Source organism: Dasypus novemcinctus, chromosome 13, assembly GCF_030445035.2.
Source record: "Dasypus novemcinctus isolate mDasNov1 chromosome 13, mDasNov1.1.hap2, whole genome shotgun sequence".
Taxonomy (NCBI): Eukaryota; Metazoa; Chordata; class Mammalia; order Cingulata; family Dasypodidae; genus Dasypus; species Dasypus novemcinctus.
The window spans coordinates 13,382,616-13,388,668 of NC_080685.1; the positions used below are offsets into that span (position 1 = coordinate 13,382,616).

Here is a 6,053-nt window from a genome sequence, read left to right on the forward strand (position 1 = left end):
GAGCCCTGAATCCCAACAAAGTTACGGCCAAAACCTCCTCTCCAGTTCCTCAGCCTTGCCCAGGACAACTAACAAAATGATGATGATGGATAAGCCCCATCCCAAAAAACAGGAGGAATATACAACTGTATGCAAAACAGATCCTTCCATCTGCCCCATAATTTCCAAGTCCCCTCTCAGTCCAAAGCAGTCAGAGCAGACATCACCCCAAATTCCTCAAGATAGAGTAAGGAGCAAACATTGGGGTTGAAGGTTGTAAACATGGATCCATGTGGATTTATTTTTATTGTGGGTATTATCATGTGGTAAGGGAAGAACTTGTAACATTGATATAAGCAGATAGTGGTCAAGGAGTGGATGTAGCTAAGGTGGCTGAGGCTGCTTCCCATGCATGAGGTCCCAGGTTCATCTCCAGCACCTCCTAAAAACAAACAAACAAACTAATGAAAAAACCAACTCTCATTGAGGTGCGGATGTAGCTCAGTGGTTGAGTACTTGCTACTCATGTACCCCGGTCCTGGGTTCAATCCCTGGGACCTCCTGAAAAAAAAAAAAAAAAAAAAAAGATAGCAGTCACCAGAAGTTCAGAGGAGAAGGGGAGGGATGAATAGATGGAACGCAGGGCATTTTTAGGGCACTGGAATTGTTCTGTAAGAAACTGCAAGGGCAGATATATGACACTATATGTTTGTCAAACCCTATAAAACTGTGAGTGCAGAATGTGAACCACAAACTATAGACCTTGATTAGTAGCAATGCTTCAATTTTGGTTCATCAATTGTAAGAAATATACCTCACGAATATAAGATGTGAATAACAGGGGACAATGTGTATGAGGATGGGGGAAGGTTATATGGAAATCTCTTATACCTTTGATAGAACTTCCTGTAGTCTAAAACATCTCTAAAAATAAAATTCATAATGAATTTAAAAATAAATAAAAAATTATAAAAGTAGAAATAGCTAAGCTGAGTTTCCTTAGCTGCTCAAACAAATACCATAAAATGGGTCGTGATGTTTTCTTCCTGAAGACTGTGAAGTTCTAGGGTTTGCTGCTGGCCAATCCTGGTCTTTAGTTTGTCACATTGCAAGGCACGTGGTGGCATCTCCTGGTCTCTCCCTTTTCCTCAGGGTTCCCTTGATATTCAGCTTCTGGCTGCTCTCTCTGTGGCCTTTTTTCTCTATCTGTATTTCATTCCTCTTATAAAGGACTCCAGTAATATGATTAAGATCCATCCTAATTGAGGTGGGCTACTCCTTAACCTCATCAAAAGGTCCTACTTACAATGGGTTCATGCATACAGGGAAGGATTAAGTTTAAGAACATGTTTTTCTGGGGTCCATAAAGTTTCTAACCACGACAAACCACCCTCTGGATCCCAAAAAGACAAGTTCTTTCCACATGCAAAATATATTCATTCCATCACAACACCCCAGAAGCCTTAAGTCATTTCAGTAAAAACGCTAAGTACAAAGTTGCATCAAGATTGATTATGGGTGTGGTCTGTCCTGGTGCACAATTCCCATCTGTTTGTGGACCTGTAAAACCTAGGGAACAAGTTATCTGCTTCCAATATACCGTGGAGGGACAGGCATAGGATAAACATATCCATTCTAATAGGGAGAAAGTGGAAAGAAAACAGGGATCACAGATTCTAAACAATTCTGATATCTAGCAGGGCAAATTCCATTAGATTTTAAATTCTAAGAGTCATCTATAGATTGAGGTTTTTTCCCTTGGTCCTGATGGAACATCATTTCTGCCCCTTCCAAGCGCTTGTCCGCCAGCTGTGCTCTTCCTGAACACTTGGAAAAAGGTTCCACCTTTTCTGAGCACTGGGATGGCAGCCAGGCTTTCTGTGAATTTCAGGACTTAGGCCTCTCCCTCTCTCATCACTGGTGTGGTAGAACTCTTCCTGAACAATAGGTTGGAAGCGCCACTCTCTTCGAGCACTGGGACAGACTTGCCCTTTCCACACAAATGGGTGAGACCACTCTCTTGGCCCAAGGAGATGTCTCTGGCTCCATGCTTCCATGGTTCTGCCCTTGAAATCATTCTTCCTTCAGTTTGCCTTTTCTCTGTCTCTTTTGGTCCAGGCTGGCAGTGGTTCATAGAAACCTCACAAAAAACTTACTGACTTACTGACCTTACATGTAATTCACAGTGGTTCAATCCATCAGACAATACAGCCTTCCACAGATCTTTCCTGCTTAACTGCATTTCCAATCTTGACTTGCCCTGAAATGCAGTCTTAGAGCACACTGTCTGGATAGGCTCAGAATTTTCTATACTATCACATTCCTGTTTCCTTGTATCCTTGTAACAGGAGTTCAGTTCTCAGCTTATCCCTTTCCCCTCTCATTTTACTATAAACTGCAAGGAGAAACCAGGCTGCACCTTCCACACTTAGCTTGGAAATCTCCTTGTTCATTACTTTCAAGTTCTTCCTTCCATCTGACATCAGAACTCAGTTTTGCCAAGTTCTATGCCATTTTCAAATAAGGATCACCTTTCCTTCAGTTTTCCCTAACACATTCTCATTTCATGTCTTATTGGAAGTACCTTTAGCACTCATATTTCTATGAACAGTCTCTTCCAAGCCATCTAAGCTTTTTCTATCAATCACTTCAATTATTCCAGCTTCTACCCATTATGCAATTCCAAAGCCATTTTCACAATTTTTGTATTTGCAATAGCAGCATCCACTCTCCTGGTACCAAAGTCTGTTTTAAGTTCCTGAGCTGCTAAAGCAAATACCATGAAATGAGTTGGGTTAAATGGGAATTTATTTGCTTATGGTTTGAGGCTGGGGAAAAGTCAAATTTAAGACATCATCAAGGTGATGCTTTCTTGCTGAAGATTGTGGTGTTCTTGGGCTGGCTGCTGGCAATCCTTGGTCCTTAACTTCTCTGTCACATGGTGAAGAACCTGGTGACATCTCCTGGTCTTTCCCTTCTCCTCTGGGTTTCACTGATGCTCAGCTTCTTGTTTCTGTGGCTTTCTTCCTATCTGTTTGAATTTCACTCTACTTACAAAGGACTCCAGTTTAGGGATAAGACCCATCCTGACTGAGGGGGTCATACCTTAACTGAAGTAACCTCATCAAGAAGCCCTGCTTACAATGGGTTCACACCCACAGCAATGAATCGAGTTTAAGAACGTGTTTTTCTGGGGTTATACATACCGCTCTAAACCACCATACCTCATATCTCATATCTATTAATGAAACTAAATTTGTAGTTAAAAGCTTTTCTACAAAAAAACACACACAAAGAACAACAACAGCAACAACAAAAAAACAAACAACAGTGCAAAACAAAACAAAACTCAAGGTCCAGATGGCTTCAGTGGTGAATTCTACTAAACATTAAAAAAAAAAAAAAAAAAACCATTTATATACAATTAGAAAATTGGAAAGTAGGAAATGCTTCCCAACTCATTCTTCAATGCCAGCATTAGTTCAATACCAAAGGCTAACAGACATTATACAAGAAAAGAAAACTACAGATCAATATCCCTCATGAACATAGATGCAAAAATTCTTAACAAAATTTCAGCAAATTGAATATGCCAGGGGAAAGAGACCCATTGCCACCTCCAGAGAGGAGTACTATTTTATATTGCGTAGCAAAAAGATATCAAATCCACTTAAATACAGGTTCTGAGGTCATCAAGAAAGACATGACGTATACAGACACTAGATGGAACAATGTTTACTCACATAGAAAAGAGACAAAGCAAGGTCAGATTCACTAGCAGGTGTCAGTCTCCCACGGCCAGTGGACTTACTCCCTAATCAACAGAGGAAGATGGTCTACATGAACCCCTCTTTCTTGTGTGCTATAGGTAAGGGACCCCACTCCCTCCTCACTGGGAACAGTTATAGCAGTGGGAGTGAGTGATGTGCCATAATGCACATTCCTAGCCAAGCAGTCTCCAGTGAATGCTTATCTATGCACAAGGCCAAGAGGGGAAGTAATGTACCAGGAGGCCACTATCTGCTAGGAGATATGTTTTATCTCCAGGCATTCCTGATAAGGGAGTTAGCCCACAGTAATGATCCCATCCTACCAGTCAGGTTAACACATCTAACTGAGCACAGGATTTATTTGTGGGTCACAGGGAAAGGTGGCAGGCTGGTTCAGACTATCCCCTTCTACAGAAAAAAATGGTACATTATTATCAAGTGGGGTTTATTCCAAGAATGCAAGGTTGGCTTAATATTTGAAAGGCAATCAATATTCACCATACTAACAGATTGAAAATTAACAACCACACAATCATCTTAATAGATGCAAAAAAGCATTTGACATATTGCAACATCCATTATTGATAAAACTCTCAACAAACTGGAATAGAAGGAAACTTCCTGAACTTGATAAAAAGGCATCTATCAAAAACCAGTAACTGTGCTTGCTTCAGCAGCACAAGTACTAAAATTGGAATAATGCAGAGATTACCACAGCCTCCGTGCAAGGATGACACACAAATTTGTGAAACATTCCATATTTAAAAAACAAAAAACAAAAAAACCCCACCTCAATAACTATCATACTTATTGTTGAAAACTGACTGCTTTCTCCCTAAAATCAGGAATAAAATGGGTATGACTACTTTTACCACTTCTATTCAAAACAGTTATCCAGTTTGGAATAAGTAAACTCTTTATTCATAGACAACATTGTCATCTATAGAGAAAATCCAATGAAATCTAGCTATTAGGATGTGGAGGAGCTGAAATTTTAATATGTTGTTTGTGGTGTGATGGTTAGACTAATGTGTCAACTCAGCCAGGTAATTGTACCCAGTTGTTCGGTGAAGCAAGCATTGGGCTAATTATAATACAAGAACATTTATGGACTTTAGTCATCAGTGAGTTTACTGTATAGATAGCTGATTACATCTGCATCAACCAGGAAGATTGCCATCAGCAATGAGTGATGCTTTATCCAATCAGTTGAATGCCTTAGAAGGGAAAGTGATTTCAACATTCAAAGAGAATTTCCCAGCTTGCCTTTGGACAGCCAACATCTCCCAGAAACTCATCGAGGACTTTCACTGGACTTTCATCGGAGACCCTGGTTTGCAGTCTGCCTGTGGAACCTTGATTTGTGCATCCCCATGGTCATATGAGAGACTCTTACAGAATCTCACACTATTTACACAAATCCTGTTGATCTGATTCCCTAGAGAACCCTGACTAATACAATGGGAATGGGGAAGAGTGATTGGGCTCAAGTGATTGGGCTCCCATCTACCATATGGGAGGTACAGGGTTCAATTCCTGGGGCCTCTGGGTAAAGGCAAGCTGGCCTGGGTGGTGAGCCAGCCCATCAGGAATGCTGGCCCATCAGGAATGCTGGCCCATGCAGGGTGCTGGCCCACACAGGGTGTTGGCCTGCACAGAGTGCTGGCCTGTGCAGAGAGCTGGTGCAGCAAGATGATGCAACAAAAAGAGACATAGAGGAGAGACAATAAGAGATGCAGCAGACTAGGGCGCTGAGGTGGTGCAAGCAACTGAGTGCCTCTCTCCCACTCAGGAAGGTCCCAGGATTGATTCCTGATGCCACCTAAAGAGAAGACAAGCTTACACAGAAACACACACAGAGAATGGACACACAGAGGTGACAGAACAACAATGGGGGCAGGGGAGGGGGATAAAAATTCTAAAAAAAAAATTACAGTGGGAATGTAAAATGGTACAACCACTTTTGAAAACAGTTTGGGAGTTACTTAAAAATTTAAACATATGCCAACCATATGCCTTCCTTATTCCATTTTTATTACTACCTATGCCCTTTCATCATCTTTTCTTGCATCTTCCTCGTTCCATTTTTCTACTGCTTTATCATCACGCAATTCTTGTTCCTAAGAGAAATAAATATTAAGAACTATTGAAATTGATAATAACTCGCATTGTGAGTTACTTATTCTTTCTTTTCCTTTGATATATACACATTTAGGACATTTATACATTTATTAACATTTACATTCATGGAAACTGAGAAGTTCAAGCTCTATGGGATGGCATCTAGTCTCAACTTCCACCTGG

At 40.8% G+C, this 6,053-nt stretch overlaps 1 non-coding gene across 1 annotated transcript; it reads left to right on the plus strand.

The window, feature by feature from the left end:
* The first annotated feature begins 4,410 nt into the window (after nucleotides 1–4,410).
* On the plus strand, nucleotides 4,411–4,514 carry LOC111759075 (U6 spliceosomal RNA). Its single transcript, XR_002793169.1, has one exon. It is a non-coding gene; the product is annotated as a U6 spliceosomal RNA (small nuclear RNA).
* Nucleotides 4,515–6,053: the final 1,539 nt, after the last annotated feature.